The following is a 25,751-nucleotide window of genomic DNA, read 5'->3' as shown; positions in this document are numbered from 1 at the left end:
GGTCTCTCTGAAGTGCTAAATGACTTAAATGTTAAATGTTAAGTGACTGGTTGAGGATACCATAAAAAAAAATGTTATGTTTAAATACATGTTTTCCACCTAGCCACTTTGGCATTTCAATCCCAACCTGGCTTTGACCAGGGTGCCTGGTTGAGGGCTCAGTAGACAGGAGGTAGAGATGGAAGCCCATGGTTGAATGGGCAGCTTCCATCTGATCTGTTTCCTCAGGGAGAATATTAGCTCATAGCCTAGCCTCAGGTTACCTCTCTCTCTCTCTCTCTCCCCCCTCTCTCTCCCCCCTCTCTCTCTCTCTCTCTCTCTCTCTCTCTCTCTCTCTACACAAAATTCCATAATATATTTGTTTTTCACATTTACATATAACAAATAAATAAAAAAACATCTTATTTATGTAAGTATACAGACCCTTTACTATGAGACGCGAAATAGAGCTCAGGTGCATCCTGTTTCCATTGATCATCCTTGAGATGTTTCTACAACTTGGAGTCCACCTGTTATAAATTCAATTGATTGGACATGATTTGGAAAGGCACACATCTGCCTCTAAGGTCCCACAGTTGACAGTAAATGTCAGAGCAAAAAAACAAGCCATGAGGTTGAAGGAATTGTCCGTAATTTGGGAGAACATTCCAGAAAGACAACCATCTCTGCAGCGCTCCACAAATCAAGTCTTTATGGTAGAGTGGCCAGACGGAAGCCACTCCTCAGTAAAAGGCACATGACAGCCCGCTTGGAGTTTGCCAAAAGGCACCTAAAGGACTTTGACCATGAGAAACAAGATCTGATCTGGTCTGATGAAACCAAGATTGAACTCTTTGGCCTGAATGCCAAGCTTCACGTCTGGAGGAAACCTGGCACCATCCTTATGGTGAAGCATGGTGGTGGCAGCATCATGCTGTGGGGATGTTTTTCAGCGGCAGGGACTGGGAGACTAGTCAGGATCGAGGGAAAGATTAATGGAGCAAAGTACAGAGAGATCGTTGATGAAACCTGCTCCATAGCGCTCAGGATCTGCAGAGAAGAATGGGAGAAACTCCCCAAATACAGGTGTGCCAAGCTTGTAGCATCATACCCAAGAAGACTCAAGGCAGTAATCGCTGACAAAGGTGCTTCAACAAAGTACTGAGTAAAGAGTACTTATGTAAATGTGATAATTCAAAAAAATATATTGTATACATTTGCAAAAATGCTTTGTCATTATGGGGTATTGTGTGTTGATTGATGAGGGGAAAAAAATGTAATCCAAGGCTGTAACATAACAAAATGTGGAAAAAGTCAAAGGGTCTGAATACTTTACGAATGCACTGTATATACACACACAGTAGTCGAGTAACCGCTCTAACAATGCAAATACATGTCCTCAAAGATGGAAGGCAAGCGGGAGGAGAAATCAGGTGTGACCATTTAATGAGAGGACAGTTAAGTGAACAATCTAAGTTGGCATCTATTGCCCTGGAGACAGCTCTGCAGAATGGTCACTAGCTGGCACAGCCGCAAAGTCATAAAATCTGATTTAAACCTAACCTTAAGCATGCTGCTAACCATCATGCCTAACCCTAACCACGCTGCTGTCATGACGTTGGCCTCTTTGGGTATAGCAAGCCCATCCCCCTCTCCCTGCCTCCCCCTTTCCTCCTTCAACTAGGTTGCTGTGGTCAGAGAGATGTCATAAATTCCTGAGAATCTCCTCATGGACACACAGTATAGAGAGAGTAGTTTTTCATGGAGAACAAAGGAATTCCTTCCACCTCACAGAACTTGAGGTACGAACAAATTTCATGTTCCGGAGAAAGTATAAAAGATCGGTGAAGAATCCAGCTACGAACTGGTCCATTTGTTACAACTTGGGGAAGCTCATGGGAAACGGTGTGGCTACATTACCATAACGTTGTTTATATAATAGCCTCAGATATGAGATTTACATCTAATTGTTGTATAAGATGAATGAGTGAGTATGATACTGTTTGTATAATTGTGTAATATGACTTTGGACTGTTTAATGAAGAAAAATACAATTCCCTTTTGATTTGAACTAAATCAGAGGACCGCCCCTGAGCCCAGTTAGGGTCAGACATCCTGGGACAGCTCCTTTTCTGCCATTCCGAATAAAAACCCCACTCGGGTTTTCGATCAGCAGACCGAGCTTACCTCAATTACGAGATGGCTAAAGGTTGCAGACCATGTTTTTCTCCATTAGGAGGACAAAGGTTGTAGACCATTGCTGAATCTTTTAACCATACCACGTGGTTAAACTCTTAGACTATCGATACCGACAGAATAAGAACAAGTCTTTGATATTAATTAATAGTCTGCAGCTAGGAATTCCGTATCATTGCACGCGAAGAACGACAACCACCGAAACATCCATACTATAACGAATGTCACTGAACAATCCCCTCTAACCACAACCGAGAGAGAGAGAGAGAGAGAGAGGGAGAGACAGACAATTCTACAAAATAAATGAACTTTTCACCAGCGATTAAAACGGCACACTGAGCGTAAATATATATATATTGATTGCAATTGTTCCCGAATGAGTGAGCGTTCATGTGTAAAGGATTAGCATTTCAATTGTTATCATTATCACTCTGTAGTGACTTCTTAGTCGACCCCCACTTCCCCTTTTGTCTAACAAGCCGCTATGCCGGTTTAGCCCACTAGGGCACATTCTCCTATCATTTCATGTAACCACATTTACCTTGTTTGTTTGTTTGTTTATGCATTTCTGTGAATTACTTAGTTAGTAATAAATCAATTGTTTAAGACAATTGATGTATGGATGACTCATAGTGAAGACTGGGTTCGTGCAGTTTGGAATGAGGCTAAAGTGAGGTAAAGTAAATAATTAATTAATTCGAAGACTAATTGATCAGATAAAATATCTGAAAAGTTATTTTAGGGAATTATAACTTTGTAATCTGAATATTTTTCCTTGGTGCCCCGACTTCCTAGTAATTACGGTTACATGATTAATCAGTCTAATCGCGTAATAACTAATTACAGAGAATCTTTGATAAAAAGTCTTCAGTTAATGATAGTAAAGACACGACACTGCTAACCCTAATGCCTAACCCTAACCTTAATTTAAGAGCAAAAATTACATTTTTGTTTCCATAATTTTTACGATATAGCCAATTTTGACTTTGCAGCTGGCCCATCTAGCAGAAACCGCTCAGTTCTGCCTCCATGACAATAAACATCAACCTGCTTGAACAACAGTCACAACTCCGATATCAAGTTTAAAAAATAAATAAAAAATTGCCGAAATGCCACGTGCATCCACATACAATCGCATTCATAACAACCTAACCATTACAAAACATGTATTTGATCAAATAAGCCTCACGTAGCAAATTAGAAATTCAATTTTTTGACTCTCATTGACCTCCATGGTCTTATTTTGGTGGACAGATTTTGGGCGGAGTAAGCACTCTTGCTTTGCCTCTTCCTCTCCGCATACACTGAGGTATGTCCCCAAGGTCCATGTTCGCTCCCCTTCAAAGAGCTGTCAAGTTAGCCGTCTATGAGTGAGAGGGAGCCAAACTACAAATGGAATTTACCCTTCGCTAAGCCCCACCCCAGAATTTTGGCCAACCAATCGCAACACTCCGATGGATAGCAACTATTGTCGAGTCCGAGACCTCAGACAAGGTCATGTTTCAGAGTTTCTATCCAAAAATAAATTGTTCAAATAGCAATAACATAACACCAGGGGTGAAACATGAAATACCGAACAGTTTCCTGATAAAATATACACTTATGACTGCCTGATAAAATAAAGGTTAGATGAAAAAATAAATATCCAAAAGTGGTTATTAGCTTTGACTGCATGACAGTGCATTCAGAGCCATCCAGTGGATAGCCACACTACATACTTAATTAGAACAGGTAATGACAGTTCACCACAATATACCTCAGTCTCTTGACTAGCAAGAGGCAGCCTGTGTTTAATTTCATTGTGAAATAAAAACACAGTTTGAGATAAATGTGAGGGGCTTTCTCCTGTGTTTTGAAAGGGGAATTGTGCTTCCTTATTGGTGAAGACTGTGAGGCTGCAGGAAGCAAGAGAGCAGCTGCACTAAAATGTTCATCTCCACAGTACTCAAACTTCCTGGGAAACACTTGGGGCTTTGGCTAATGGCTTTAGGATACCAAGCAGTATAAACGTTTTGCTAATGATTTTGACCTCTTTCCACCTGGTGTTTACTGCATTCCAAATAAACACAGATACATTTCTGGATATTTGTAATGGGTGGGCCTCAACTATGCAGCAGGCAACACACTTCCTTTTACCAGAGCTAGAAGAACTGCATCACACCAGAGATGCTTTACTTCGAAAAATACTCATCATCATCTCTGCTAACACAGAACTTGTGCTAATAATGGAAAAATACTCCCTAAAATTCCGCTCTTGGGGTCTGCACAAATCGTACTCCCAAATCTGACCTGCACAAACAAGTTCTTATGTGGCTTAAGCACAACCGTTTTCCAGACCAACTGCCATTCATCCACTCCTTTCTGAGTCTCTGATCCTGAGGTATTGTGTGTGGTTTGTTCTTAGAGAAGGTGTTTTACAGTGCTTAACTCCACCTGACATGTCTCTCAGAGTTGGCAGTTTGAAGGGATGGAAACAGGTCCCTAGGGAAAGATAATCCTTCCCTGTCTGCCGGAGGGGTTTCATGGTTCAGACCAAAGCCCCCGGGCTTTTCTCTGGTTGATCCCCAGGATTACTAGTAGAAGAACAGACAGGAGAGTGCACAGGGGAGACTTATGTGGCCTTAGAGCAGCCCAACAAAAATGAAATTTGCATTCCTGGGACTGAACATTGATTTTTCTAACCAATAATAAATATAAATTAACGACTGGATTTATGACATCCTAATGGTTTCCTTGAGTTGTAACTCTTTTAAGGAAACACCTTAACCTAATGAATACAAACAGGTACAGTGGTGTCTAAATCCTCTGTGATCCTTATTCCTAGAAAACAGAATGAAACCAGGAAGTAAAAATCCTAGAAAGCACAATGGAACCAGGAAGTGAAAATCCTAGAAAACACAATGTGTTATAGTGAAAACTGTATTATGTTATATTATACCTGTAAAATTCTTCTCACAATATTTACATCCAGATAAATATCTGCGATGAGGTGACGTGTGTTCTATTTCAGTTTGGTGATATTGTACGTCTATCCTGTTGTGATTTGCCTGAGATGTATTTGGAGATGTTATCTACAAGTTGAAACATAAGCAATTTATTTTGCTGAAGATGGCCTTAATGGTAGCCTGACATCTTTACTCCTCTTCTGTCATTCCTTATCTGGTATGCAGAGCTAAAGAGCTACACATCGACACAGAGCTACACATCGACACAGAGCTACATATCTACACAGCACTACACATCTATACAGAGCTACACATCTATACAGAGCAACATATTTATACAGAGCTACACAGAGCTGCATTTCTACACAGAGCTACACATCTATACAGAGCTACGCATCTATACAGAGCAACATATTTATACAGAGCTACACAGAGCTGCATTTCTACACAGAGCTACACATCTATACAGAGCTACGCATCTATACAGAGCTACACATCTATACAGAGCTACACAGAGCTACATATCTATACATCTATACAGAGCTACACATCTATACAGAGCTACACATCTATACAGAGCTACACATCTATACAGAGCTACACATCTATACATCTATACAGAGCTACACATCTATACAGAGCTACACATCTATATAGAGCTACACATCTGTTCCAAGGTACACAGAGCTAAAGTGGGGCAAAAAAGTATTTAGTCAGCCACCAGTTGTGGAAGTTATCCCACTTAAAAAGATGAGAGAGGCCTGTAATTTTCATCATAGGTACACTTCAACTATGACAGACAAAATGAGAAAAAGAAATCCAGAAAATCACATTGTAGGATTTTTAATGAATTTGTTTGCAAATTATGGTGGAAAATAAGTATTTGGTCAATAACAAAAGTTTACCTCAATACTGTGTTATATACCCTTTGTTGGCAATGACAGAGGTCAAACGTTTTCTGTAAGTTTTCTGTAGGTTTTCACACACTGTTGCTGGTTTTTTGGCCCATTCCTCCATGCAGATCTCCTCTAGAGCAGTGATGTTTTGAGGCTGTTGCTGGGCAACACGGACTTTCAACTCCCTCCAAAGATTTTCTATGGGGTTGAGATCTGGAGACTGGTTAGGCCACTCCAGGACCTTAAAATGCTTCTTACGAAGCCACTCCTTCGTTGCCCGGGCGGTGTGTTTGGGATCATTGTCATGCTGAAAGACCCAGCCATGTTTCATCTTCAATGCCCTTGCTGATGGAAGGAGGTTTTCACTCAAAATCTCACGATACATGGCCCCATTCATTATTTCCTTTACACGGATCAGTCGTCCTGGTCCCTTTGCAGAAAAACAGCCCCAAAGCATGATGTTTCCACCCCCATGCTTCACAGTAGGTATGGTGTTCTTTGGATGCAACTCAGCATTCATTGTCCTCCAAACACGACGAGTTGAGTTCTTACCAAAAAGTTATATTTTGGTTTCATCTGACCATATGACATTCTCCCAATCTTCTTCTGGATCATCCAAATGCTCTCTAGCAAACTTCAGACGGGCCTGGACATGTACTGGCTAAAGCAGGGGGACACGTCTGGCACTGCAAGATTTGAGTCCCTGGCGGCGTAGTGTGTTACTGATGGTAGGCTTTGTTAGTTTGGTCCCAGCTCTCTGCAGGTCATTCACTGGGTCAAATCAAATCACATCAAATCAAATGTATTTCTATAGCCCTTCGTACATCAACTGATATCTCAAAGTGCTGTACAGAAACCCAGCCTAAATCCCCAAACAGCAAGCAATGCAGGTGTAGAAGCACGGTGGCTAGGAAAAACTCCCTAGAAAGGCAAAAACCTAGGAAGAAACCTAGAGAGGAACCAGGCTATGTGGGGTGGCCAGTCCTCTTCTGGCTGTGCCGGGTGGAGATTATAACAGAACATGGCCAAGATGTTCAAATGTTCATAAATGACCAGCATGGTCGAATAATAATAAGGCAGAACAGTTGAAACTGGAGCAGCAGCACAGTCAGGTGGACTGGGGACAGCAAGGAGTCATCATGTCAGGTAGTCCTGGGGCACGGTCCTAGGGCTCAGGTCCTCCGAGAGAGAGAAAGAAAGAGAGAATTAGAGAGAGCATATGTGGGGTGGCCAGTCCTCTTCTGGCTGTGCCGGGTGGAGATTATAACAGAACATGGCCAAGATGTTCAAATGTTCATAAATGACCAGCATGGTCGAATAATAATAAGACAGAACAGTTGAAACTAGGTCCCCCCTTGTGGTTCTGGGATTTTTGCTCACCGTTCTTGTGATCATTTTAACCCCACAGGGTGAGATCTTGCGTGGAGCCCCAGATCGAGGGAGATTATCAGTGGTCTTGTATGTCTTCCATTTTCTAATAATTGCTCCCACAGTTGATTTCTTCAAATCAAGCTGCTTACCTATTGCAGATTCAGTCTTCCCAGCCTGGTGCAGGTCTACAATTTTGTTTCTGGTGTCCTTTGACAGCTCTTTGGTCTTGGCCATAGTGGAGTTTGGAGTGTGACTGTTTGAGGTTGTGGAAAGGTGTCTTTTATACTGATAACAAGTTCAAACCAGTGCCATTAATACAGGTAACGAGTGGAGGACAGAGGAGCCTCTTAAGAAGAAGTTACAAGTCTGTGAGAGCCAGAAATCTTGCTTGTTTGTAGGTGACCAAATACTTATTTTCCACCATAATTTGCAAATAAATTCATTAAATATCCTACAATGTGATTTTCTGGATTTTTTTCTCTCATTTTGTCTGTCATAGTTTAAGTGTACCTATGATGAAAATTACAGGCCTCTGTCATCTTTTTAAGTGGGAGAACTTGCACAGAGCTACACATCTATACAGAGCTACACATGTATACAGAGCAACACATCTATTCAGAGCTACACATCTATTCAGAGCTACACATCTAGTCAGAGCTACACATCTATTCAGAGCTACACATCTATTCAGAGCTACACATCTATTCAGAGCTACACAACTATACAAACCTACACATATATTCAGAGCTACGCTACATATCTATACAGAGCTACTTTATTTGTATTTATTTATTTTACTAGGTCAGTTAAGAACAAATTCTTATTTTCAATGATGGCCTAGGGTTAATGGGTTAACTGCCTGTTCAAGGGCAGAAAGACAGATTTGTACCTTGTCAGCTCGGGGGTTTGAACTTGCAACCTTCCAGTTACTAGTCCAACGCTCTAACCACTAGGCTACCCAGAGCTACATATCTATACGGAGCTACACAGAGCTACATATCTATACGGAGCTACACTGAGCTACATATGTATACAGAGCTACACAGAACTACACATTGATAGAGCTACACATCAATACAGAGCTACATATTACATTTACATTTAAGTCATTTAGCAGACGCTCTTATCCAGAGCGACTTACAAATTGGTGCTTTCACCTTATGACATCCAGTGGAACAGCCACTTTACAATGGTGCATCTAGGTCTTTTAAAGGGGGGGGGGGAGGGGGAGAAGGATTACTTTATCCTATCCTAGGATAAATCTATACAGAGCTACACATCTATACAGAGCTACATATGTATACAGAGCTACACAGAGCTACATATGTATACAGAGCTACACATCTATACAGAGCTATATATGTATACAGAGCTACACATCTATACAGAGCTACACATCTATACAGAGCTATATATGTATACAGAGCTACACATCTATACAGAGCTATATATGTATACAGAGCTACACATCTATACAGAGCTACACATCTATACAGAGCTATATATGTATACAGAGCTACACATCTATACAGAGCTATATATGTATACAGAGCTACACATCTATACAGAGCTACACATCTATACAGAGCTATATATGTATACAGAGCTACACATCTATACAGAGCTACACATCTATACAGAGCTACACATCTATACAGAACTACATATCTATACAGAGCTACACATCTATACAGAGCTACACATCTATACAGAGCTACACATCTATACAGAGCTACACAGAGCTATATATGTATACAAAGCTACACATATACACAGAACTACACAGAGCTATGTATATATATAGAGCTACATATATATATTTAGAACTACACATCTATACAGAGCTACACAGAGCTATATATGTATACAGAGCTACACATCTATACAGAACTACACATCTATACAGAGCTACATATCTATACTAGAGGTCGACTGATTAATCGGAAGTTTTCATAACAATCGGACCTTTTGGGTGCCGATTTGCCGATTTTTTTTTTTTTTTTACACCTTTATTTAATCTTTATTTAACTAGGAAATTCAATAAAGAACACATTCTTATTTTCAATGACAGCCTAGGAACGGTGGGTTAACTGCCTTGGGCGGCAAGGTAGCCTAGTGGTTAGAGTGTTGGACTAGTAACTGGAAGGTTGCAAGTTTGAATCCCCGAGTTGACAAGGTACAAATCTGTGGTTCTGCCCCTGAACAGGCAGTTAACCCACTATTCCTAGGCAGTCATTGAAAATAAGAATTTGTTCTTAAACTGACTTGCCTAGTTAAATAAAGGTAAAATAAAAAATTGTTCAGGGGCAGGGGCAGAAAGACTAGTTAACTAGTCTTTCTGTCTGTTACGCCAAGGTAAGTTGCTAGCTAGCATTAATCTTATCTTATAAAAAACAACTAGTGATTATGATTGATTAACTACACATGGTTGATGATATTACTAGATATATTATCTAGCATGTCCTGTGTTGCATATAATCTGACTGAGCATACAAGCATACAAGTATCTAAGTATCTGACTGTGGTAGGCAGAAGCAGGCGCGTAAACATTAATTCAAACAGCACTTTAGTGCGTTTTGCCAGCAGCTCTTCCTTGTGTCAAGCATTGCGCTGTTTCTGACTTCAAATCTATCAACTCCCGAGATGAGGCTGGTGTGACCGAAGTGAAATGGCTGGCTAGTTAGCACGCGCTAATAGCGTTTCAAACTTCACTCGCTCTGAACCTCGGGGTGGTTGTTTCCCTTGCTCTGCATGGGTAACGCTGCTTTGATGTGGTGGCTGTTGTCGTTGTGTTGCTGGTTCAAGCCCAGGGAGGAGCGAGGAGAGGGACGAAAGCTATACTGTTACGCTGGCAATACTAAAGTGCCTATAAGAACATCCAATAGTCAAAGGTTAATGAAATACAAATGGTATAGAGGGAAATAGTCCTATAATAACTACAACCTAAAACTTCTTACTTGGGAATATTGAAGACTCATGTTAAAAGGAACCACCAGCTTTCATATGTTCTCATGTTCTGAGCAAGGAACTGAAACGTTAGCTTTCTTACATAGCACATATTGCACTTTTACTTTCTTCTCCGACACGTTGTTTTTGCATTATTTAAACCAAATTGAACATGTTTCATTATCTACTTGAGGATAAATTGATTTTATTGATGTATTATATTGTAATTGTCATTATTACAAATACATTTATTTATTTATTTTAATTGTCCGATTAATCGGTATCGGCTTTTTTGGTCCTCCAATTATCAGTATCGGTATCGGCGTTGAAAAATCATTATCGGTAGACCTCTAATCTATACAGAGCTACACATCTATACAGAGCTACACATCTATACTGAGCTACACATCTAGACAGAGCTACACATCTATACAGAGCTACACATCTATACATATCTATACAGAGCTATGGTCCAGGGAGGGTTCTTCTCACACCCAGCTGTTTGACCTCACGGCCCTGGTTCATCTGCCAAACAATCTGTCCCACAGGTGGCTGGTGGCCTGGACTCCCAGACACAACATCTCCCCTCTCATATGTTTCAGAACATGAGGCGTTTTCAATCAAAAGTGAATATAAGATCGTATTTATATAGCAAATTCACTCCTTATGGAGAGGTGATTCAATTGGATGTTTAATAACACCCGTAGAATAGTTCTCAGATGGCAAATGTCACATTTGTTTAACTTTAGTTTAGGTTGAATTGAAGTCATTGCTGCCGAACAAGAATGAACTGATTAAACCATATTATGAAAAACACATTTAATTTCACCCCTCAAAGACCACCTTCAAATAAAAAATATCTATAGCACGAATGCCTGGCCACACTATAGCCTACTTTACACAGATCTTTTAGCAGAGTAAATCACTGGAATAACTTGTGTTATGACCCTGCATAGAGCCACTACGTGCAGTTATAGAAGCACCAACATTTGCAATTATGGAAATAAAAAAGAGAAAGACAGTCTAAGTCAAGAACAAGACAGGAAAGAGGTTTGTAGCAGGACCCAATATGTGTTGCATTTGGGTTGATGAGAGCCATAAACACATACTGTCTGTATTAGTTTGCTTTCACATATTATGTGCCAGAGCAGTTTAGCCCATTCCAACTTAACAGATAGTTCAAACAAGGCAGGATACCCTAGAAATAACCTGTTAGTTCACAAAAGAAATTCAGACATTTTCATACCTCAAAAGTCAAGCCATGTCCTGCTTACTGCTATAGGCCTCAATCCCACATGAACAGGTAAGATAGATCTACAAATGAATATACTTAGACATAAATGGATATAGTCATACATATTCAGGTAACAACCAAAATAAAGGAAACACGAGTAAATGAGCGATACAAGGTATATCGAAAGCAGGTACTTCCACACAGGTGTGGTTACCGAGTTAAGTAATTAACACCATCATGCGTCATGTATAAAAATGCCCAGTGGCCAGTTATTTTGGCTACCATGTCTAGAAGTAGAGATCTCAGTGACTTTGAAAGAGGAGTCTCAAATGAGCATAACACGGAACCCAAACCGGCTGCTATTTAGCTAGCTTGCTGTTGCTAGCTAACTTGTCCTGGGATATAAAAATTGAGTTTTACCTGAAATGCACAAGGACCTCTACTCCGACAATTAATCCACACATAAAACGGCCAACCGAATCATTTCTAGTCATCTCTCCTCCTTCCAGGCTTTTTTCTTTTTTAACTTATATAGTGATCGCATCTAAACTTTCATTGTATTACCACGACAACCGGCAACAAAGTTCGTCTTTCAATCACCCACATGGGTATAACCAATGAGGAGATGACTTTCAGCGCGATCTGCGTCAGAAATAGGAACGACTTCTAATTTAGCCCTTGGCGTCGCAGACGCTCGTTGGCGCACACGAGCAGTGTTGGTGCACTAATTGAATAACACGCGGCTTGTCCGGTCTGGTCAGCATGTAAGGGGTTTAAAGGGTGTGTGTATGTGTGCCTCAGTCATCAGATCTCAATCCAATTGGGAGATTCTGGAGCAGCGCCTGAGACAGCGTTTTCCACCACTGTCAACGAAACCAAAAAAATATGGAATTTATCGCATCCATCCAATATAGTTCCAGACAATTGTAGAATCTATGCCAAGGCGCATTGGAGCTGTTTTGGTGACTCGTGGTGGCACAACGCCCTATTAAAATACATTTTATGTTGGGTTTTCCTTTATTTTGGCAGTTACCAATAGGTCTACTGTGCAATTTGTGTAGACCACATTTTTGAAATCCTCATGGAAGAAATAACATTGGATTGTAACAGTACAATAACATTGGACAAGTTAATAGGCAAAATGGAGGTCAGCCAGGGGATAAACACAGTCCAACTTTCCACTTCAAATGGAAGTGGACAGATGATATAACTCATTGGATAATATCACTCTAAACGGTTATGCCTCTTGAGGTAGTGCAGAGTGATGAGGCTTAGACTATGTACCTAACCTCTACACTCTCTCCTGGACTGGCTATGACCTGGAAAATTGAAAATCTAGTGTTTTTATAGGCGATAAGACACACTTGATGGAATAGCTAATTTAATAACGATCAACAAAGGGTAGATGGGAAAGCAATGATTTGTTGAACTCCCACTGCTGCACATGAATTCAAAGCTGATTATACCACAATTACATGGTTCTCTACTTACACTCTAAATGTATATTTAATGTCTCAGGTAGTCAGTATTTTGTTGCTCTGTCCCAAGGCAAACATTTCTTATGACAAATTTGTGCATTTTTGGTTGAACGTGTCAAGATTATTTTCCGTGTCCAAATACCCGTGGGTCTTAAGTAGTAGGACGTTTGAGTATGCAAAAATAGAGTGATTTATTGTATGTGCAATTTCATAATATTACGAATTTGCTGCATGCTAATGAGGAAAAGCATCGTCTTTTCAGGTCCTTGTATGTTTGTCAACTGATAATCAGATAAGGGGAAGCGCCTTGCCAAATGAATGAATGAATGAATGAATGAATGAATGAATGGCAGGAACAAGGCAATGGCACATGAGATCATGCATTCTCAGTATCAGTGAGCCTGGTGTGTTATGTGTTGCTTAGTTCATACATTTTTACTAAACAGTAAGTTCTAAATAGTATGTAGTACGATTAGTACACAGTATTCAGTTTTAGTAAGTAGTAGGCAAGACACATTTCTGACACGGCCAATATCATGGCAGTTGGAGGAGAAGAAGTTTCTTACAGTCTGTTAGCAGCTTTTCCCATACTAGTCAGACTCATGGATACGCTTTACACTTTAGTAAAAACAGCAACTGCAGGTAACACCTTTACGTGGAACCATGAGCCCAGGCATGAGAACAAGAGCATCAGTGCATGTAAAATAGCACACGCCAGTCCAAATGTTTTACATCACAAGCTTTACGTTTATTTTACTTGCAGAGGGACAATCATCTCTGATGTTCCGCACAACTAGATTTATGTATCTAAACGTTGGATCTAATTTCAATATTTAGAGGAACCGCAGACATTTGTATACAGTGGGACATAATGTAAATGTCAACATCAGATGATCTGAAAGAAACAACAGGGTTTGCTCGGTCCATTGCACCTCACTAAAGTGATCTTTTCCCGAGAACCGGAAACGTGTGAAGGCCACTTGGAGGCAGCGTGTAGGTACTGAAGGTCACACTGGTTTGTTCAGCCACTCACGACTCACAAATTACCTTTAAACTAGAGCAATACCTTTTAACACATTCTGCAACTCTGGGAGCGAGAGGGAGACCATAACAAACAATGCTTTCCTCCCGACACGGCTCACAGTCGTAAAGCAACATGCAATCTGGGACAGACTCTTTGAAGCCGCCGACTGACTGCCAATTCAAGTCACAGAGGAAACAAAGGTGTAAACAGATGGAACCTGCATAATTTCAAAGCAAAACATTGTGACCTAGCTGGGCTTGAATGGGTCTAAAGTGGCCTCATGGCTGCCATTGGTCCAAGATATACACTTTAAAATACACTACAGTATTGGCTGTGAGATACAGGATGCTCTCTGCCTTATTTACTTCATTGACATCATTCAGTGGAATGATATGAGAGACATTTTATTTATGCGAAGACTCTTTCCATTTGGTTCAACTGAAGTACATCTACCAACTAAATTCATGTTGACAAAATGTGTTACTATTTGTTTTAGTTGAGCAGAGCAATGTGCTAGAGAGTTGCCTTTCCTACCTAGGCATAGGGACAGGAGAGGAAGGCATGATGATGCCAGGGGGATGGGAGATGGAAAGATCTGTACTAATCTTAACCATCTAGTTACTGATGTAAACATATAACTAAAAGCAGAAAAACAAAGCCTTGCATGTGTTTTGCTCAGTATTATTATGGTTGTAGTTATTGGTTGTCCTCTTGTTGACAGCTGTGTTCCAGGGAGGCTAATGTGTATAAAGTGACAGTGTGTACGGAGACAGGGGTCAGCTGTGTTCCAGGGAGGCTAATGTGTATAAAGTGACAGTGTGTACGGAGACAGGGGTCAGCTGTGTTCCAGGGAGGCTAATGTGTATAAAGTGACAGTGTGTACGGAGACAGGGGTCAGCTGTGTTCCAGGGAGGCTAATGTGTATAAAGTGACAGTGTGTACGGAGACAGGGGTCAGCTGTGTTCCAGGGAGGCTAATGTGTATAAAGTGACAGTGTGTACGGAGACAGGGGTCAGCTGTGTTCCAGGGAGGCTAATGTGTATAAGGTGACAGTGTGTACGGAGACAGGGGTCAGCTGTGTTCCAGGGAGGCTAATGTGTATAAAGTGACAGTGTGTACGGAGACAGGGGTCAGCTGTGTTCCAGGGAGGCTAATGTGTATAAAGTGACAGTGTGTACGGAGACAGGGGTCAGCTGTGTTCCAGGGAGGCTAATGTGTATAAAGTGACAGTGTGTACGGAGACAGGGGTCAGCTGTGTTCCAGGGAGGCTAATGTGTATAAAGTGACAGTGTGTACGGAGACAGGGGTCAGCTGTGTTCCAGGGAGGCTAATGTGTATAAAGTGACAGTGTGTACGGAGACAGGGGTCAGCTGTGTTCCAGGGAGGCTAATGTGTATAAAGTGACAGTGTGTACGGAGACAGGGGTCAGTTGTGTTCCAGGGAGGCTAATGTGTATAAAGTGACAGTGTGTACGGAGACAGGGGTCAGCTGTGTTCCAGGGAGGCTAATGTGTATAAAGTGACAGTGTGTACGGAGACAGGGGTCAGCTGTGTTCCAGGGAGGCTAATGTGTATAAAGTGACAGTGTGTACAGAGACAGGGGTCAGCTGTGTTCCAGGGAGGCTAATGTGTATAAAGTGACAGTGTGTACGGAGACAGGGGTCAGCTGTGTTCCAGGGAGGCTAATGTGTATAAAGTGACAGTGTGTACGGAGACAGGGGTCAGCTGTGTTCCAGGGAGGCTAATGTGTATAAAGTGACAGTGTGTACGGAGACAGGGGTCAGTTTCTGGTACACTCCTGCTTGAACTTTCATGTTTCTGGTACACTCCTGCTTGAACTTTCATGTTTCTGGTACACTCCTGCTTGAACTTTCATGTTTCTGGTACACTCCTGCTTGAACTTTCATGTTTCTGGTACACTCCTGCTTGAACTTTCATGTTTCTGGTACACTCCTGCTTGAACTTTCATGTTTCTGGTACACTCTTGCTTGAACTTTCATGTTTCTTCATTGCTGAATTGTGTTTTCAACACGAAAACATCTAAGGACAAATGGCAGAAGGAAAGATACAGGTGTTTATTCTGATGCCTGTTTTCTTAGGTCTACCAAATGATAGATTTCATCAAACTTTTATTTTATTGCAGACATCACAACTGCCTTGCAGTAGACAGCAAAATGCAGGCCTGTTTTACTGTCTGAGACAGTTCTAAACCTGCTCTTTGCAGAGACATTTCTAAACAGACACTCTGCACATGATCTTCAGGTCTTCACAATCCCATTTGTTGATTTTGGTTTCTTGGTATTCTGAATGAAATAGTAAATAATGGCTCAATCTGTGAGATCAGCAGATGCATTGGACTACAGCCCACTTCCACAAGACAACAGCCAGAGCCAGTGTGCTGGAACACAGAGCTGTCCTGCAGCTGATTACTACAGGTCCTCTTTGGCCTGCAGCAGGCCCAGACGCTATTCTCCTTCCTCCACTCTCACACATCTGCACTGAATCAAAACATCCTGACAATTTCCCTCTCTGGAATTGTCATATTTAAGATGATTTCCCACAGAGTTATCGTGCCTTTCGCCCTAACTAGATAAAACAAGACGGTTGTCAAGAAAATGGTGAAGGGTATGCTTCAATTGCATGCTATTATCGTTCTTAGAATGTTCAGACTCAATAAATCACCAGAGGGCAAAGGAAAGTCAACTCAATTTCCCAACTCCTGGACAAGCTGGAGCAGGTAGAAAAACACTTTTCCAAATCAGGGCTTCAGTTGAGATGAGCCGTTTTGCTTCAGTCCTTGTTAAAAGGTGAAGCCGTTTATGATAACATACCATTCTTGGTTGAAATTCATCCATATCATTGCTCGTGGAAATGCATTTGTCTAGAATAAACGCAAAGCAAACATCATTGTATTTAAATTGTACGTCGTACTTATGTTTCTGTCTTATTACTTGTGTGAGTTATGGTAGGATAAATAAAAATGTAAACAAAATATATTACCTTGTTTTAAAAGCAGCACATTAGGAGCAGCAGCACACCCACAACAATAGGAATTTAGAATTCTCTTCCACATGTCAAATAAAATATCATTGTATTCGTCACATGCTTCGTAAACAACAGGTGTAGACTAACAGTGAAATGCTCACTTAAGGGCCCTTCCCAACAATGCAGAGAGAAATAAAATAGAGAAAATAGAGAAAAGTGAAAAATGTAATAATAAATACATAATGAGTGACGATAGCTTGGCTATATACACAGGGTACCAGAACCGAGTCGATGTGCAGGGGTACGAGGTAATAAACAGTAGCAGCAGTGAGTCAAAAAAGTGAGTGCAAAAAGGGTCAATGCAGATAGTTAAAAAGTTAACCATATAGTTACCTGTACTAACTATTTAGCAGTCTTATGGTTTGGGGGGGAAGAAGCTGTTCAGGGTCCTGTTGGTTCCAGACTTGGTGCATCAGTACCGCTTGCTGTGCGGTAGCAGAGAGAACAGTCTGTGACTAGGGTGGCTGGAGTCTTTGAAAATGTTTATGGCCTTCCTCTGACATCTGCTGGTATAGAGGTCCTGGATAGCAGGGAGCTTGGACCCAGTGTTGCACTGTTGTATTGCACTACCATCTGTAGCACTTTGCGGCCGGATGCAAAGCAGTTGCCATACCAAGCAGTGATGCAGCCAGTCAAGATGCTATCAATGGTGCAGCTGTAGAACTTTGAGGATCTGAGGGCCCACGCCAAGTCTTTTCAGCCTTTTCAGAAGAAAGAGGCATTGCTGTGCCCTCTTCAAAACTGTGTTGGTGTGTGTGGACCATGATAGATCCTTAGTGATGTGGACACTGAGGAACTTGAAGCTCTCAACCTGCTCCACCCCAGCCCCGTCAATGTGGATGGAGCCGTGCTCGCCCCTCCGTTTCCTGCAGTCCACAATCAGCTCCATTGTCTTGCTGACATTGAGGGAGAGGTTGTCGTCCTGGCACTGACAGGTCTCTGGTGATCAGGCCTACTACAGTCGTGTCGTCAGCAAACTGAATGATGGTGTTGGAGTCCTGCATGGCCACACTGTTGTGGGTATACAGGGAGTACAGGGGGGGGACTAAGCACGGTCCCCTGAGGCGCCCCTGTGTTGAAGGTCAATTTTATTTTATACCTTTATTTAACTAGGCAAGTCAGTTAAGAACAAATTCTTATTTTCAATGACGTCCTAGGAACAGTGGGTTAACTGCCTTGTTCAGGGGCAGAACGACAGATATTTTTTTTACCTTGTCAGCTCAGGGATTCGATCCCTTTCAGTTACTAGTCCAACGCTCTGACCACTAGGCTACCTGCCGCCCCAATGTGGCAGATGTGTTGTTGCCTACCCTCACCACCTGGAGGCAGCCTGTCAGGAAGTCCAGGATGTTGATGTCACATGATAAACTATTGTCTGAATGGTTAATTGATTTTTGAGCCACAGACAACAAAAGAATAATGATCAAGGAGCATGTTCTACTTGCCAAACCCACTGGCTCCAGGTTGTCTCTGCTAGGTAAAGCCCCGCCTTAACTCAGCTCATTGGTCACCATAGCAGCACCCACTCGTAGCACACGCTCCAGCAGGTATATCTCACTGGTCACCCCCAAAGCCAATTCCTCCTTTGGTCGCCTTTCCTTCCAGTTCTCTGCTGCCAATGACTGGAACGAACTGCAAAAATCACTGAAGCTGGAGACTCATATCTCCCTCACTAACTTTAAGCACCAGCTGTCAGAGCAGCTCACAGATCACTGCACCTGTAAACAGCCCATGTATCTACCTCATCCCCATACTCTATTTACTTATTTATCTTGCTCCTTTGAACCCCAGTATCTCTACTTGCACATTCATCTTCTACACATTGTAATGGTTTTCCTCCTCTTCGTCTGAAGAGGAGGTGTAGCAAGGATCGGACCAAGATGCGGCGTGGTAAGTGTCCATGGTTGTTTATTTAAAAACATGAACTGAACACTCAATGAATACAAAACAATAAACGTGAACAAAACCGAAACAGTACCGTGTGGCGAACAAACACAGACACAGAAACAATCACCCACAAACACACAGTGAAACCCAGGCTACCTAAGTATGATTCTCAATCAGAGACAACTAATGACACCTGCCTCTGATTGAGAACCATACTAGGCCGAAACATAGAAATTCCCAAAACCTAGAAAAACAAACATAGACAACCCACCCAACTCACGCCCTGACCATACTAAATAAATACAAAACAAAGGAAATTAAGGTCAGAACGTGACACACATCTACCATTCCAGTGTTTAATTGCTGTATTGTATTTACTTCGCCACCATGGCCTGTTTATTGCCCTAACTCCCTTATCTTATCTCATTTGCACTCACTGTATATAGACTTTTTGTTTTCTTTTTCTCTACTGTATTATTGACTGTAATGTTTTTGTTTATTTCGTGTCTAACTCTGTGTTTTTTTATGCGTCGAATTGCTTTGCTTTATCTTGGTCAGGTCACAGTTGCAAACGAGAACTTGTTCTCAACTAGCCTACCTGGTTAAATAAAGATGAAAATAAATAAATAATTAAAATCAACCCCTACAAAAAAATCATTCACATTTCCTGTTGCTGTAGGATACATTTCCTGTTGCTGTTGGATACATTTCCTGTTGCTGTAGGATACATTTCCTGCTGTAGCAAACGGTCTTCAATTAATCTCCTAAATCTGTAAGACTGAAATAATTATGACTTTTACACACATTGAGAAATACACAGGTAGGGGTCTCGATTCGTCATCCTACAATTTCAAAACAGCTTTAGTTTTGGGTTTGGTTGTGCCAATGGTAATTCCTCATTATTCCTTTCTCCGATTCAGTAACAGTATTTGTTTACTTCTCCTTTTATAATCAGGGTCAAGTTAAAGTAATGTGCCAAAATGTATTGTAATGATGTAATGACAGTAACTCAGATGACTAAGTCAATGTCTGCGTCTAAAGCCAAGCCTGGCAGGCCTTAAAAACGTTCAATGTAGCCATTTCTTTCTCAATATCAAATCATTTCTGGGTAAGAATTAAATACCTTACTGTGATGGTTAACAATTCAAATTGCCAAAAAGAAAAAACAGAAAAATAGCTGTTATTGGCAGAGGTTTGGAACTCTCTTGTTGGTTTATTAACTCATTTACCGCCTGTTTGAGGTCACCAGGCAGGCCAAAACTCCATCCTATCAAAACAGGCTGAAATTTCACATGGTCTTTTCAAACAGCTCTTTTCCAACAGGCATTGTCATAATTTTCACAGTATTATTCCAACCTCAGTGTGGAAATATACACTACATGACCAAAAGTATGTATACAGATTTGTCCTTTGGACTGCCAGATTGTGAGGCATGATTCATCACTCCAGAGAATGCATTTCAACTGCTCCAGAGTGCAATGGCGGTGAGCTTTACACCACTCCAGCCAATCGAGGACAGATGATTTTTCACGCATTTCAGCACTCTGCGGTCCCGTCCGTTGAGCTTGTGTGGCCTAACACTTCGTGCCTAGCTGTTGTTGCTGCTAGATGTTTCCACTTCACAATAACAGCACTTACAGTTGACTGGGCAGCTCTAGCAGGGCAGATATTTGACCAACTTGTTGGAAAGGTGGCATCCTATGGCGGTGCCACGTTTAAAGTCACTGAGCTCTTCGGTAAGGCCATTCTATTGCCAATGTTTGTCTATTTTAGATTGGATGGTTGTGTGCTGAATTGTATACACCTGTCAGTAACAGGTGTGACTGAAATAGCCGAATCCACTAACTTGAAGTGGTGTCCACATACTTATAGTATATATAAAACACAGGAAAATCATGTTTTTGACTGCACTGGGCCTTAAAGACATGCAAATGTATCTCAGGTTCTAATAGACCACAGTGTCATCCCACCAAACCATCTTCAGAGCGGACACCTAATTGAGATTTACTGGGGCGGCAGGGTAGCCTAGTGGTTAGAGTGTAGAGGCGGCAGGGTAGCCTAGTGGTTAGAGTGTAGAGGCGGCAGGGTAGCCTAGTGGTTAGAGTGTAGAGGCGGCAGGGTAGCCTAGTGGTTAGAACGTTGTAACCGGAAGGTTGCTGGTTCGAATCCCCGAGCTGACAAGGTACAAATCTGTCCTTCTGCCCCTGAACAAGGCAGTTAACCCACTGTTCCTAGGCCGTCATTGAAAATAAGAATTTGTTCTTAACTGACTTGCCTAGTTTTGTTAGAATCCTAGTTGTAGTGTATCACTACGACCCAGCTTCATTCCTGGTCAGGTAGTGTGGTGAGAAAACACCTGACACAGTTATTGCATTGGCCAATGGAATATTTGACCCACCAGTGAAGACTGATGAGGTTACAGCGATCATTCTCTCACACCAATTCATAATCTCCCCTCCTACAGTGTCACCTGGTGTTTTGTGTGTGACGTGTGTGTGACTGTGTGTGTGTGTGTGTGTGTGTGTGTGTGTAGTGCCAGCTCCAGGCATAAGCGGTCGCTTAGGGCCCCAGGCTGCTAGTTGAGAGTTATAATAGAATACACAAGATGCATGTTTGAAATTTGGTTGTGAATCAGCAGTTTCTCTTGTTATGTCAGTCACTCAATAAGTCCATGTCACCTAACAATTTTTGGGATTGGTAAATTAGTCTTGCCAGCTATCTAAACATGTAGTAATCATGGCCGAATACCGCCCAGGCACGCAGGGCATTGATTTAGTTAGTCAATCTCACTCAATCCTTCACATGGCATATGGTCATGGTAAAATGTGTAGAATTGCAGGAAATGTACTTTAAAAACTCTTCACCCCACGGCAAAATGGGTGCAATTCTCACCTAGGGCCCCCAAAAGACAAGTGCCAGCCCCATGTGTGTGTGTGTATTTTGTCTGACACTGGCTTTGTTGTCACTGAGACAGACATCTTTCAAGCAGGGTGTAACATACTTTACAGTAGGTTCAGTTCTCCAGGAAAGTATAGTTTCCCCAATGGGAATATTAGGAGGGGAGAAATCAGAAATTAATGATCACACCCCACGAATGTTATGTTGAAACCATTATCACAGACGGATTCACTGATTAGGATAAAACATATTTTGTCTAGCATCTGCCAAACCTTTATGAAGCATTGCAATATACAGTATCTCTTGGTCAGTCACTTTGGGAAAAAATCTGATAAAAGAAGAGAACAGTCATCAGTCTCAAACAGCATGCAACTATTTCACCTTTATTTAACTAGGCCTCACAATGACGGCCTACCCCTCACAATGACGGCCTACCCCTCACAATGACGGCCTACCCCTCACAATGACGGCCTACCCCGGCCAAACCCAAACCTGAATGATGCTGGGCCAATTGTGCGCCACCCCATGGGACTCCCAATCACGGCCAGTTGTGATACAGCCTGGAATCGAACCAGGGTCTGTAATGACGCCTCTAGCACTGAGATGCAGTGCCTTAGACCGCGGTGCCTCTCTGGAGCCCCTAACTATGATAATTACAGTAAATAGCTAACAGAATGGCTACACGGACTATCTCAGTTACCCTTGTATTTTATTTTTACACTCTGTGCACACTCACAGGGCCCTACACACTCACTCACAGGGCCCTACACACTCACTCACAGGGCCCTACACACTCACTCACAGGGCCCTACACACTCACTCACAGGGCCCTACACACGCACTCACAGGGCCCTACACACGCACTCACAGGGCCCTACACACGCACTCACAGGGCCCTACACACACACTCACAGGGCCCTACACACACACTCACAGGGCCCTACACACTCACTCGCACACCGACACATTTATACTGACTCTACACACACCCACTCACATACAATCATCATATACGCTGCTGCTACTTGGTTTATCATATATCCTGATACTAGTCACCTTACCCCTATAAATACAGTACCTACATCTACATCGAGCCAGTATCCCTGCACATTGTAAATATGGTACTAGAACTGACTGACCCTCAATATATTATGCTCACTTACTTTAAAACGTGAAACTTACATTTACATTTACATTTAAGTCATTTAGCAGACGCTCTTATCCAGAGCGACTTACAAATTGGTGCATTCACCTTATGACCTCCAGTGGAACAGTAGTGCATCTAAATCTTTTCAGGGGGAGGGGGGGTGAGAGGGATTACTTTATCCTATCCTAGCTATTCCTTAAAGAGGTGGGGTTTCAGGTGTCTCCGGAAGGTGGTGATTGACTCCGCTGTCCTGGCGTCGTGAGGGAGTTTGTTCCACCATTGGGGGGCCAGAGCAGCGAACAGTTTTGACTGGGCTGAGCGGGAACTGTACTTCCTCAGTGGTAGGGAGGCGAGCAGGCCAGAGGTGGATGAACGCAGTGCCCTTGTTTGGGTGTAGGGCCTGATCAGAGCCTGGAGGTACTGAGGTGCCGTTCCCCTCACAGCTCCGTAGGCAAGCACCATGGTCTTGTAGCGGATGCGAGCTTCAACTGGAAGCCAGTGGAGGGAGCGGAGGAGCGGGGTGACGTGAGAGAACTTGGGAAGGTTGAACACCAGACGGGCTGCGGCGCTGGGTCATACTCTGGGTCATCAGGGTAAAGACTATTCCCAGTATCCATATGGTTCTTCGTGCTCGTCCCCAAACAGCCCTGCTACAATCTTAGAAAAAGAGTTCACATAGGAGGTAAAACCCTTTTAAGGGGTTCTAACTGGAACCAAAAAGGGTTCTTCAAGGATTCTCCTATGGGGACAGCCAAAGAACCCTTTTAGGTTCTAGATATTATATTTTTTTCTAAGAGTGTACGCATGTCAGGCTCTGCTGTGAGCAGTTCCGCAAGAATGCCCACAGCAACGCACTGAGCAGCACGTCACTCAGATAAAGACATCGGGGCCACAGCTCACTCTACTCCCGAAGGCTCTGAATGGGAGCTGGGCAGACAGGCTCAGGTTACCAGAGGCACTGTGTGACTTTTACCATATGAATGAAGCAAACGTTTTCAGGGAAGGGGGGGGGGGGGTTGTTTCCCGAGCTGCAGATGGTGGATTGTCTTTGTCACCAGGGTCTGGTTGTCAGTCATGCCAGATAGAATTCATTAAATGGACTGACTCCATTAGAGCTAATGAGTTGTAGGTCAGTGGTTGTGGGTGGGCCGCGCTATTCTGAACTAACAAACCACATCAATGACTGGGTGTAAATTCCTCTACAGTGACACAGCATAAAAGGCATGTTTATCGTTGCATGCATGCATATTCAGCATACAGATTAAGAACCATGGTGCCTTCCACAGAGTCTTAAACAGTATTCTGGTCATGGTGTAACTTTACTACATGGTCTCAAAGATTCAGGGAATGTTATGAAACTGAAAACAAGAAGGGTGTAGCAGAATCTTTCATTAAGATTTCCATATTAGTTTGGCAAAATGTGTCTTACCCTGTGAGAAAGACAAACATAGCTATTATACACTGAGTGTACAAAACATTAAGAACACCTGCTCTTTCCATGACATAGACTGACCAGGTGAATCCAGATTCCTTATTGATGTCACTTGTTAAATTCACTTCCACCCAAAGGACATCCAGCCAACTTGACACAACTGTGGGAAGCATTGGAGTCAACAAAGGCCAGCATCCCTATGGAATGCTTCAGACACCTGGTAGAGTCCATGCCCGACGAACAGAGGCTGTTCTGAGGGCAAAAGGGGGTGTATCAGGAAGTTGTTTTTATGTTTTGTCCACTCAGTGTATACAGTAAAGTAGGATAGAAATCTTTCAAGGTTCAAGGCTATTGAGCTGATGCTGCACTGACAATCTGCATTACTTGTGTCTCCTTTCTGACCGTGACTATGCTGATGAACTCGCAGCACAAAGCTGTATTCTGTAGATATTCTCTGGGAAGATATTACAACCGTCTCTGCTAAATTCTTTGCCTCTTCATCCATACATACCGTACATGTGTCTAACCTCAGGAAAACTACTGTCTGGTGTGGTGTGTCTACTGTAGCTGTTGTGTGCCTGTGTGTTCTATAGGGATGAGTATGTGTGTTCTGTGTTCTATAGGGATGAGTATGTGTGTTCTGTGTTCTATAGGGATGAGCATGTGTGTTCCATAGGGATGAGCATGTGTGTTCTATAGGGATGAGCATGTGTGTTCTATAGGGATGAGCATGTGTGTTCCATAGGGATGAGCATGTGTGTTCTATAGGGATGAGCATGTGTGTTCTATAGGGATGAGCATGTGTGTTCTATAGGGATGAGTATGTGTGTTCTGTGTTCTATAGGGATGAGCATGTGTGTTCCATAGGGATGAGCATGTGTGTTCTATAAGGATGAGCATGTGTGTTCTATAGGGATGAGCATGTGTGTTCTATAGGGACGAGTATGTGTGTTCTATAGGGATGAGTATGTGTGTTCTATAGGGATGAGCATGTGTGTTCTATAGGGACGAGTATGTGTGTTCTATAGGGATGAGCATGTGTGTTCTATAGGGATGAGCATGTGTGTTCTATAGGGACGAGTATGTGTGTTCTATAGGGATGAGCATGTGTGTTCTATAGGGATGAGCATGTGTGTTCTATAGGGATGAGTATGTGTGTTCTATAGGGATGAGTATGTGTGTTCTATAGGGACGAGTATGTGTGTTCTATAGGGACGAGTATGTGTGTTCTATAGGGATGAGTATGTGTGTTCTATAGGGATTAGTATGTGTGT

At 42.3% G+C, this 25,751-nt stretch overlaps 1 protein-coding gene across 1 annotated transcript in view; it reads left to right on the top strand.

Annotated features, from left to right (window-relative positions):
* The window catches only part of LOC115118265 (nerve growth factor-like), a 35,896-nt gene that overhangs the window by 539 nt on the left and 9,606 nt on the right, over positions 1–25,751 (top strand). The window lies entirely within an intron of this gene.

The sequence above is a fragment of the Oncorhynchus nerka genome, linkage group LG15 (assembly GCF_034236695.1).
Source record: "Oncorhynchus nerka isolate Pitt River linkage group LG15, Oner_Uvic_2.0, whole genome shotgun sequence".
Classification (NCBI taxonomy): domain Eukaryota; kingdom Metazoa; phylum Chordata; class Actinopteri; order Salmoniformes; family Salmonidae; genus Oncorhynchus; species Oncorhynchus nerka.
This window is presented reverse-complemented; position numbering and strand designations above follow the sequence as displayed.